The sequence below is a fragment of the Vicugna pacos genome, unplaced genomic scaffold, assembly GCF_048564905.1.
Source record: "Vicugna pacos unplaced genomic scaffold, VicPac4 scaffold_19, whole genome shotgun sequence".
Lineage (NCBI taxonomy): Eukaryota > Metazoa > Chordata > Mammalia > Artiodactyla > Camelidae > Vicugna > Vicugna pacos.
The window spans coordinates 23,028,973-23,041,431 of NW_027328740.1; the positions used below are offsets into that span (position 1 = coordinate 23,028,973).

General features: G+C 31.9%; 1 pseudogene; it reads right to left on the minus strand.

Moving 5' to 3' along the window:
* LOC140693381 (heat shock transcription factor, Y-linked-like) overlaps positions 1-12,459 on the minus strand; it is a 55,197-nt pseudogene that overhangs the window by 27,031 nt on the left and 15,707 nt on the right.

Sequence of the window (12,459 nt, forward strand, 5' to 3'; positions counted from 1 at the left end):
TACATGCACATTTTACTAAAATATATGCCTATAATCTCTTTAAAATCATTTAAATTATTAAAATACATCTCTGTGCTGTAAATATAACACTGTTGCTTCTCTAATTTATAACTGGTAAGTTGCACATTTCTGTCTTCACCATCCTTCTTGTCTGTCCCCAAAGGAAAACACTACTTGGTACACTACACATATATATGTGATTCTGTTCCTGTTTCTTTTTGATTATTTCCCTTATATCTTTAGTTTCCTCATATAAGTGATAACTTAGAGTATTTTTCTCAGTATGATTTATTTTCATATGTAAAACACTCTCTGATTCCAGTCACATTTTTCCAAACGAAAGAATTTTATTTTTTGATATGACAATGACTAAGTATTTATTATGTTATCTATATCTCATATCTACTTCAGCCAATCATCTGTTGATGGGCAGTTGAGTTGTGTATTTATCCTAGGCTATTTTAAATGATGATGTTAAGAACATTGGGGGTAATATATCCTTTAAAGTCAATGTTTTCATGTTTTTACAGATTTATGTCAAAAACTGGAATTGCTGTAACATATAATACTACTATTTCTAGTTTTCCGTGCACTGTTTACACTTTTATATTAGTGGATGAATCAATTAATGTTTCCACCAACATGCACCTGGGTTCCCTTTTATCAACATTCTTATTAATGTTTGTCATTTGAAGACTTTTTTAATAGCCATTTTGTTTGCTGTGAGATTATATTTCATTCTGGTTTTATTTAAGATTTCCTAATGAATAGCAATGTTATGTTTCTCTTTACGTAAATGAAAATCACCCACATATCTGTTTTTGAAAAGTTTCCATGAAGATCCTTAAACTGTTTATAGTTGGGGCCTGTGTTTTAAAATATTGACTCTAATATGCTACATATATACTATGAATATTAACACCTTGTTGATCTCATTTTCTGAAATTTTTCCATTTATTCTGTGTGTTGTCATATGTCTTGTAGAATGTTTCCTTTGCTCTGCAAATGGTTTCACACTTCACACTTATACAAGAAGTAGAATCCCTGTATCCCGAAGTACATCTAATTTTTCCTACATAAATTTAAAACTATTATTGATAATTTTTCTTTTTTTTTTAATTAAGAGACAGATCACCAATTAATATTGCTATGATTTAACTCAAAGTCAGTTCTCCTCATGTTTTTGGTCAGAAATTGTACAGTTTCAGGTTTTACATTTAGGAAATTATTCCATTTTTATCTTATTTTGTATTCTATGGAAGGAAGTGCTCATAAATCTTCCTTTTACATGTACTGTCCAGTTTTCCCAGAACTACTTGGTGAAGAGACTGCCTTTTTTCCATTGTATACTCTAGCCTCCTTCATTGTAGACTAATTGACCTTATGTGTGTGGGATTATTTTTGTAATCTTTACTTGTTCCATTGATCTACATGTCTCTTTCAGGGATATATTTTGATGTTTTGATTACTGTAGCTTTGTAGTACGTTATAAATTCAGGGAAGATAATACCCACATCTTTGTTCATTTTTCAAAGATAATTCTAGATAATTTGGGTCTTTCCTATTTTTGTTTAAATTTTATTGTTTTTCACCTTGTTTAGAGAAGAAACATATGGATTTTGTGAGAATAGAAATTTATTAAAAGTAAAAACTAAAGAAAATAGTAAAATTTGGAGGATAAATCATACAATATTAAACAACCTGTGGATTGCTGTAAAAATCAAAGGAAATATATATAAAGAAAAAGGACAACAAAAACAACGTCCATGGGGTTTAGCAAAAGCAGAATTAATAGGGATACTTATAGCAAAATAATCCCACTTATAAAAATAAGAAACATCTCTCTCTTATAATATAATCTTACAAACAAAAGATGTAGGAAAATAAGAAATAAATTGTTAGTAGAAGAAAAGAAATCTGAAAGGTCAGAACATAAATAATTAAAATGAAGATTAAAAATAGAAACATTCAATCAAACTAAATAATGGCTTTTGAAAGATAAATAAAATAGATAAACGTTAACCAGACTCATGAGAAAAAAAGAGTACAGATTAATATGCTCAGAAATAAATGAGAAGTTACAGTTTATATCAAAGAAATACAAAGCATCATAAGAAGATACAGGAATGAGCAACAGAAAATATGAACAGATTACCACTAATGAAATTGAATAAGTAATTAAACAAATTTCCCATGAAACAAAATTCCAGGCCTAGATATCTTCACAGGTGAATTCTGCCAAACATTTTGAGAAGATCTATCACCTATTCTTCTCAAAGAATTCCAAAAATTTGCAGTGGAGAAAAGGCTTCCTACCCCAACTTTCTTTATCACACTACTACTAAAACTGGAACAAATACCTCAAAAAATTACAGGTTAAATACTACTGATAAACATTGATGAAAAACTCATCACTAAATGTTTGCAAAGCAAAAAATACATTAACAGGATTATATATTATCATTAAGTCCATTTTAATCCAGGGCTACAAAAGTGATTCATTTCCTACAAGTTAATCAATAAGATACACCACAGTAAGAAATTAAAAGTGATTCATTTCCTACAAGTTAATCAATAAGATACACCACAGAAAGAAATTAATGAATAAAAATTATATAGTCGCATCAATAGTGTCATAAAATATTTTGACAATTCATTAACTATTTAAGATTATATATCTCCTCAAAGTGGACATGAGGAAACATACAACACAGTTAAGGTCATATATGACAAGAACTCAGCTAACATGACACTCACTGATTTAAAGCTGAAAGCATCTCCTGTAAGAGCAGGGAGAAGACAAGAATGAACACTCTTACCGCTTTTATTTAGTATAGTATTGGAAATTCTACCCATAGCTATCCAAAATAAATGGAAATATATTATAGCTAATTAAGAATAGGGGTAAAAGTATCTGTTTGCACAGGACATACTTTAAACAGAAATCCTATAGATGGCACCTCAAAACTACTAGGACTTATGAATGCATTTGGTAAAATTTCAGAATGTAAAATTAACATACAGAAATATTGCATTTCTGCACACTAACAACAAGCTAACAGATAGAGAAAGTGAAGGAATAGTCTCATTTACAGTTGCATTAAAAAAAAAAAACGAGAAATAAATCTAACCAAGGAGGTAAAAGACCTGTACACAGAAAACTATAAAATATTTATAACAGAAATTGAAGATAAATCAAACAGACAAAAGGATATACTGTGTTCATTGATGAGGAAAAAATTATTGTTTAAATGATGGTACTAGCCAAGAAAATACATTAAATAAATTCATTGCCTATAAAAATACCATGGGCATTTTCAGAATTTACAATAAATAATACTAAAATTTACATGTAAACACAAAAGAATTGAAATTACTAAAAAAAAAATGAAAAGGAAACAAACAATAAACACAAACATATTTGACAAAGAAAAAAGAGGAGGTATCACTTTCCCTGATTTAAAACTATAATTCAAAGCTTCAGTAATAAAAATAATATGGTAGTGGCACAGAAAAAAGAAAATAATTGAACACAAATAATGCCTGAGAATGAAATCAGATAGTTGTGGTCATTTAGCCCATTACAAAAAAAATGAATATACAGTGGGTGAAAGGTAATCAACAGGCATATGAAACCGATCAACATCACTAACCATCAAAAAAATGCAAGCCTAAAACACAAAAAGATTGTATGTCAGTCCTGTCAGAATGAATATTATCAAAAAGATATCAAATATAATTGTTGGTGACGATGTAAGTGAAACAAAACTGATGCACTGCTGGAGTGAATGTAAATTTGTGCTGCCACTTTGGAAAACAGTATGCAGTTTTATTTAAAAATTAAAAATGAAATATAATCCAACATTTCCATATCTGGATACTTATTCCAAGAAAATAAAAACATAAACTAGAAAAGATAAATTCAAACCTATATTCAATGCAGCATTATTTACAATAGAGAGGATATAGAAGCAAGTTAATTGTTCAACAATAGATGATGGATAAAGAAAATGTGTGTTTATAGTATATATATCTACCCATCTATATTTTTTATTTTTATATTTTATAGATCTATCTATCTATCTATCTATCTATCTATCTATCTATCTATATGTACACAAACAGATAAAAATACAATGGGTTATTACTCAGCTATAAAAAGAATAACTTCTTCATTTGCAAACAATAGTTAGACCAAGAGGGTAATATGCTAAGTGAAAAAAGTCACAAATAGAATGACAAATGCTGTATGATTTTACTCATATTAGGAATTTAAAAGAAATGAGCATAACACAACACAAAATGAGATATAGGTATAAAAAGTAACAGCTTGTTCAGAAGAAGGAGGGTAATTGTGTGAGGAAAAAGAAATATTTGACAATTAAGAGAGAAAATTTTCCACTTGCAAATTAAATGAGTCAGGGGCAAGAAATGTGCTGTATTGGGAATAGTAAATAACTATGAAATATCTTTAAATAGCAACATATAATAACTAGATATATTCTGGAGATCAGGTTGAAATGTACTAAAAATATCAAACAGTACGTTGTGTAAGAGGAACTAACACAGTTTATGGATTAAAGTACATTTCAAAAACAAACACACTTATAGAAAAATATTAGATTTGTAGTTAACAGAGGCAGGGGTTGGGAAAGGACGATTTGTTTAATGCACTTAAAAGCTACAAACCACCAGCCGTAAAATAAATGTGGGATGCCCCTAGGGATGCCCCATAGTAACATGAAAATTAAAATTAATACTGCTTTATGTTATATATGAATGTTCTTAAGGGAGTAGACCCTAAGTTTTCTCATCACAACCAAAAGGCAAATTGTATCTCTTTAATATTGTATCTAAATGAGATAATGAATTCTCCGTAAAGTTGTTATGATATTTATTTAATGATACTTGTATATCAAATCAGTTTCCTGTGCACCTAAACTTATACAATGTTTTATGCCAATTATATCTCAATAAAAGTGGAAGGAAATATGGAAAGTCAATATTCACTTATTCCCAAGTCATTTCTCATGATTGTTTCTGCAGCAAGTAAACTTGAACTATGATATACTTAACCTAGGTAAAGATATTAATAGAGTGATTCCAATAAATAATACATAAAGATACTAATAAAATTAGTGCTTTACCATGCCTTTAACTTTCTTCATGTTAACAGCCCACTGCTTCTGTAGGCATCAAAATTTCACTCTGTGTATTCATCTGAGATTAGGGAATGGATACAAATTTAAAACTGGCTGCTCTTGCTGTGAGTGATAAAGTTCACTGTCTCTGACCAATGGTCTCAACTCCAAAACAGATTCTGTAAGAAATGACATGTTAGGTTGCTAAAAATCTCAGCATGGTAAAATCTCAGAACTCCTACAATTCTTAACTGTTTTGCAATGGGAATGCAATATTGATAAAGACTTGATTTTGCATAACAATGTGGTGTTTTCTCATGGTTGCATTAGGGGATGTGAGGATAATCCCTGAGATCCACAACAAACATTCTTGCTCAAATGCTAGGCAAAGAAGTGTAAAGGTTCTGCATTATTAGTACTGAGGACTGCTTTCAAAATGATGACTATTCTCACTTTATTCCAGGTAGTCCAAGGAAAGAAATGTTTTTGCAATTTCTAGGTGAACGGGAATAAGTCAGTGGTTCAGTCTCTATAAATTTTTCAAGGGGTGATCAAAACCAAGATAAATTGTGTCAACAATGAGAATCAGAAGGAAAAAGAAATTAGACATAGGCTTAAATTAAAAAGGAGACACAGTCCTTTGCTGGGCTCTAGGGACTGGAGAATGAATATGCCTCAGTCCAATTCAAGGGTTCAGTGGCTTGGCCCTAGCATCAGCTCGGGGTTCAATGAAAAGTTAACAATTAGTATACTGGGTGAAATATAATCTACCTCTCCCTGATCAGAAGAAAATTTGGTGGCTCAATGAAACTCTTAACTCAGAGAGATACTGCCAGATGTATAAGAAGAATTCACTGATGACCCAACTAAGACAAACTTAGTTACTGCTTGACAATGCATTTGCATACACACAAACAGTGGTAGACAGATTTATAGTAGTTAGTGGGAAGAGTTCTGTGGGCAGAGCTCAGAGAATAGTATTCAAATCACCAGCCAACTTTTGTACTTTTGCCAATAGTCGAGGTTTCACAGGTAGAAAATTAGAGATGGAGTAACCAACAATATTCTTCTTTAGGATTTCTGATTTTAAAAGTAAACTGAAGCTTTTGACTAATTAGTATAGAACCTTGTTAAGATGATCACGGTAAGACCCAGTGTCTGATAAGGGAGCTGGAAATTAGCTGCTGAAGCAGCCGATCTCAACCCCAGACTGCTAATATAAGCAACAAAATAGTCACCATCATAATTCAGCTGACAAGTTTAAAGCTTGATGTTTCTGTTGTAGGAAAAACCACTGTTGTTCAGACACAGATCTCCTACTGCAAGTGGGCTCTTTTCTTCTCTTGGTAATGGTCATATTGGTGGGATATTCAAAAGATTACCCTGGCGCATTTGCTCTTTCTCCAGATTATCAAAGACTCTCTTCACAACAGGTGACATATTTCAGGACTCAATTTTGCCATTCCAGTCTTATCAGCTGACACTGGCTGCATGATTATGAGCAGAAGCCTTAGAAACCCTGACCTTGCCTACAATTTTTCCAGCATTTCAGGGCATTTCACATTCTGTAAATGCTTCACCTTTTATTTTAAAATAATGGGAAATAGTCAAAGTCTTCCATGAATATTTTATATTTCCTAATATCTGCAGAAAATTGTTACTCATGCAGTTGGACAAATTTTTAATTCAACCACCCTCACCTCCTCCTAGTCCACACAATTTAGATTGCAGTTTGGTTACTGTATATGAGCACACCAACCAAGGGGCTATTACCTCTTTGATACTTCCTGTGTGAAGGTTAGAAGGGGCAGAAGTTATGTAGTGTGCATAAACCTACATTAAATATTTGCAATATCACTCTCTCCTCTGGTCAAGGCTCTGATTCTAATAAGTAAATTAATAATAAGGCAGTATAGTTATTAGTATGGGGAAGAGAATCAGCTATTTTGGGGTGGGTGGGGGATGAAGTGTCAGAAAAAAATCCAGCAAATGGGAATGAAATGCTTTAGGCCTCTGGAGGCGTGAATTAAGTAGAAAATAATACTTTGTCTTCTGTTCCTACCTCCAATTACTGTCTTGAGTGGGTAGTCCATGGGTTATGAAAAGAGCTAGTTTGTTGTGAAGAGTAAAGACAATAACGAAATAGTTTGAAAACCATGAGAGTTTTGTTGTTACAGGAAAGTAGATTTTGCTTAAAGTCAACAAGCATTTTTCTTTCAATAAATACTAAAATGCATCCTGTGGCATGTGCTGTGCTTACTGTGCTGGTATCCAAGTTAGACAAGGAAAGGGGGATAGACCAAAAACATCTGGATGAGGTGGTATATGTGCTGAGACTGGGAAAGTCTAAGTTTGAAAAAGGAGGACACCCAAAATCCAAGGATGAGCTGGAGCAAAATTGGTGAGGTTTCATCTAACACAGTTGACCAGAATTTGCCTGGATATATCTCCAGATACAGAGAGACATAAAGACATGCCAAGGTAGTCAGATGCCAGATTTATAAAGAAATGACTAAACTAAGTTGAGTTTGTGTGCTTAGAGTTGGAAAGGCATTAAGTGCCACCCTGAGGACGTAAGCTTGTCTTTGGCTGGAACATAAAAGCAACATAAAGTATCGACTAGAAAATATAGTGTAGACTCTTGAGGGCAGGAAATGAAAGCACCAATTGTAATGCTTTGAGAACAGCACAAAGAACACCATAGATAAAATTACTTCTTAAATTCTACCACATGCTGAATGTGCCTTCTGAGACTACATCATGGGACTGTTATGATACTAGGAATGATATAGTAGAGACCATTACCCCTGGGCCGGTTCCTGCCTTTAACTCCTGTTCCAACCTATCCTAACTTAACACTTTGAATACTTTCCAGGATGAACCAGAAACCACTTAGTACTTTTCCGTCTCTTCATGTTTTAGTCTTTCCCCAAATTCTTCCATTTTCTCTTATTCCTTACAAAACATTATTTATATTAACTCCCATATTGTTCTACCAAATGATCATATCAAACAAATATATTTTTTTGTTTAAATGTTAATTTAGTCTCCCATTTAACTCTTAACTCAATTAAAATAAAAATAGGTAAATACAGGTACACATCTATGTTTATTGTTCAAATAAGAAAATTGGAGATATTTGTCGATATTTGCCGACATCAATTTTAATCTTGTTATCCTGCATAATCTGGTAGTCCTCTGGTAGATCAGTTTTGATTAGGATGACTTTCATAAACTGAAGATATCTGATGAGTTGGCCTTGAAAGAGAGATAGCTGATGCATCAGCTATCACTGGCGCTGGAGACCGTGGGTTGATCCCTGGTTGAAGTTTAGAAAAACGACCTTCATTGGCAGATATGTTGAGATATCTATTTGGAAAAATAGAAGTCTCCACCATCTGTCCAAAATAATTCCTCTGCAAGGGAGACAAGTTGCTGTACTGAGAAATACATGTTGTAGTTGTAATGAAGTTCACAACACGGCCATTTGCTTCAATGCTGCTGCTTTGAGAGTGCCCGTGGAGAGTGGTCAACTGACTTAAAATAGCACGTTGATCCACTGTAATATTTTCTGGTTGTCTAACTGACATTTATGATGGAGGAGAAAAATCACCTCTGATCGGGATAGTTGTATCACCAATTATGTGGCTAGTAGAGGGCTTTCTTATTAGTGGCATGTTTAAATTTACAGAAGGTAAAAATGCACTTTCTCCACTACTGTAACCCACAAAAAAAGAATTATTATTATCCAAATTACCCACTGCATTATAGAGCTTCTTGTTGAAATCTTCATCCAATGAAGGTAACAGAGAGGCAGTTTTAATACCACTCTTCTTTTTATTCTCACTAAAAGCTGGGGACAGCCTCGTTTAACATTTGGATTATGATAGAACTGCAGCTACAACCAAAGTTGAAAGATTTTAGTAATAATTTAAACCAAAATACAACACTATAATAAGCCTAACCTATAAAACCTCAGACTTCACGTTTACTATGCAAAGATAATATCATTAAAATATGAACATTGCTGACGACATTTTGAATTTCCTTGTTTCGAAAATACACATTTATATAGTATAGTCATCAAATATAAGAAGTTAGCATTTGCAGTAATGGTGAATGCCACTTTTTAAAAGCAGCTTAAATACCTTTATTTAGATTTCTGGTAAGATTCATAGTTGCCATCAAAGTTTCTTATAATCAGTGTAGTTTATACACTGTCCTTATTTTTTAGAAAAAATAAAGGATTTTAGCCGTAGTAGTTTTATACAATTTTCAAAATCTAGCTTTACATTTATATTACCATAGATTGATGTACAAAATAAAATTTTATATATAAGTTACCAAGTGGTAACCAAAGTTTCTGAATACCTTGCTTAAAAAAGAGACTTCTTTTTCTTCTGCCAGTAAGTCTGGTAGAAATGCAGATCTTTGAAAATTCTGCTGCACTTTCCTAAACCCATAAAGATTAAGCTGTCTAAGTAACCTTTTCATGCTTCTAGTTTCAAATATTCTGAGAGGGCCTATCTTTCCAAAATTTCCTTCTTAAAGACATCTTCATCAATCACTATGGAAGTTCCATTATCATCCCAACAGATGGATTTAAACTGGTCACTCCCTGCCATTTTCCAGAGTTTTCTTGGGAATGTCAGAGAACGAAACTCATTATCTTTCTCTGGTTCAGAGACACAATGTGTGTAACATGGCCTTTTAATTAAGGATCCTTCAGACAAAGTGTGAAAACATTTTCTTCAATCACAGACCTCAAGTCCAAGTCCCCAGAGAATGTTTGATCACACAATAGAGTTCTACCAGAGTTTCCTGAACCAGTAGGTCCATCTTTACGAGACACATCTTGATTTTCTGAAGAAACATGTGCCACTTCATATAAATTTTTCTACAGCTACTATTCTAATCTGCATGATTTTGAGCACTGCAGCTTCAAATGGTGCTTTGGCAGGACTGCACAGATAAACTGCTAGGCCATCACAGTCATTCTCGATCTGAGTATATGTCACATCACAGAACGACTGGTCTCCTAGCAACCCAAGTGTACCATTTAGCCAGTGTTTAGTTCTCATTTATCCAGTAAAAATGAAACATATAGGATGCTTATTTTTATAGTGTGATCTGCAAATATTATCTGCACAAAATATTTTTAAAGAATTTAATTTTGGGGTCTTTTAAATAAAACCAAACTCCATCCTTTTGTACACAAATTTATGACAGATTAGTGAACAGAGTATAAATACTGCAGAAAATATATAAAATGATTTTAAAGTTTAGGAATTTAAAGTGAAATTTGTATAAAACCTGTACAGAATAGGTATAACTATTTCATCATCATTTGTAATTAAAGTGATACATAATTTGATTTGGAAATGGAAGTTGGTATTTATCTGTGTACTTTACAATAACTAGCACTATATTCTAAATATGAGTAGAATAAATATCAGTTTATTTGGTATGTTTATAAATAAATTGTTAATATTTATGAAATAAAATTAGACTAAAGTAATCAATCAAATTTAAGAAACCAGAAAGGGGGAATTTTTGTTTTAAATTGTAATTCAGTGCTATAATTGAAACTAATGTAATTTAATATTCTACATTAAAATTGCAAAAGAGACAATCTTATTGTATATTTACAAATGTTTATTTTTGCCATTCTTTCACTCAGAGGTTTTTCAGTCCCTAGAAGTAATAAATTTTCTTGTCATCTTTCTAATTCATACTCTTAGGGCTTCTGTTAAATGTTCCAAAATTATGTTGATAAATACATTTATGCACAAGATCCTGGGTTCAATAAGCAGTGCCTCCATTAAGGGGCAAACAAACAAACATTCAAAAAACAAAGATATAACAGTTTATGTCAGTTGGGGTGGAAAAGACCAGGTAATGCATTTTAGGAAACAATACATTTCTCAGTCCTGAAACAGTTGGCATTGTTAGTATAATATGGCATTTTAAGGCAAGTGTCTTGTGCACTAATTGTAAATAATAGCTATGTTCTGTATCAGCAAACGGCAGTAAATCCAGTTCAACCAAAAGTTATATTATTTATTTAGAAATAAAATCCATTAAACATAAGCCAAATTCAAAATAAGAGATAAAATTTTTAAATATATAAATGTACCCTCAAACTACAATGTAAATTTTTCCTTCAGTATCTGTAATTTCCATTTTAAATAAATATTAGCAACCTGAAATCATGGCATATTTTAAGTATTATAAACTATAGTTAAGTTGGACTTAGTTCTGATTCATAAATATTATTTAACATATACAAATGAATCTATGAGATAACATCCCTTTAAAACACAAAGAATTCAAAAATAACAATCTCAAAATATGTAGGAAAATTATTGACAGATCTGATCTTAACTTTAATATTAAAATATTCTTAAATTCGCTCTAGATAGAATGTAACAAAACATAATAAAAGCCATATATGAAAAACCCATGGCTTACGTCAAGCTCAATGTTAACATACAGGAAGGTTTCCTCTGGTCCAGTAATAAGAAAAAGTAGCTCATTTTCACAAGTCCTAAATTACACTACTAGAAGTCCTAGCCAGAACAACTAGTCAAGAAAAAATATAAAATTCATCCAACTTGTAATAAAGTAGTGAAGTTTTTACAGATGACATAATTAGGCATAGATAGAAAACTCCATAGACTCCTGCAGTGGCTGTTACAATTAATGAACAAACTTAGTAAGCTTGCAGAATACAAAATCAATATACAAATATCGATTGCATTTTTGTATAATAACAACACATTATCAGAAATAAAAATTATGAAAACTATTGTGTGTAAATTTATACCAAATAGAATACAATAGGAATAAATTTGATAAGTGAAATTTAAGTTCTAAACATAGATCTATGTATTACAGGTGCAAGAAATATAAGTAAATGAAATAAATAGAAAGATATTCTGAGCTCACGGATTGTAAACAATGTGAGGAAATAAACTAATCTATATTTTACATTTTCAATCTCCCCAGCAGTAATTATTGAGGTGAATGTCTTTTCTTAATTTTATACTCTTGCTTCCTTTTTCATGGGTTAATTGATCATATGTGTGAGGAATTATATCTGGTTGCTCTATTCTCTTTCATTGATTGGTGTCTGTTTTTGAGCCGGTATCATGTTGTTTTAATTAGTAAAGCTTTGTAGGACTGCTTAACACCAGAGAATTTTACACCATTACATTTAATACCCCTTTTCAAGATTATTTTGGCAACTCATGCTCTTTGTGGCTACATATACATTTTAAAATTATTTGTTCTATTTATTGGAAAAATTTCATGGGTA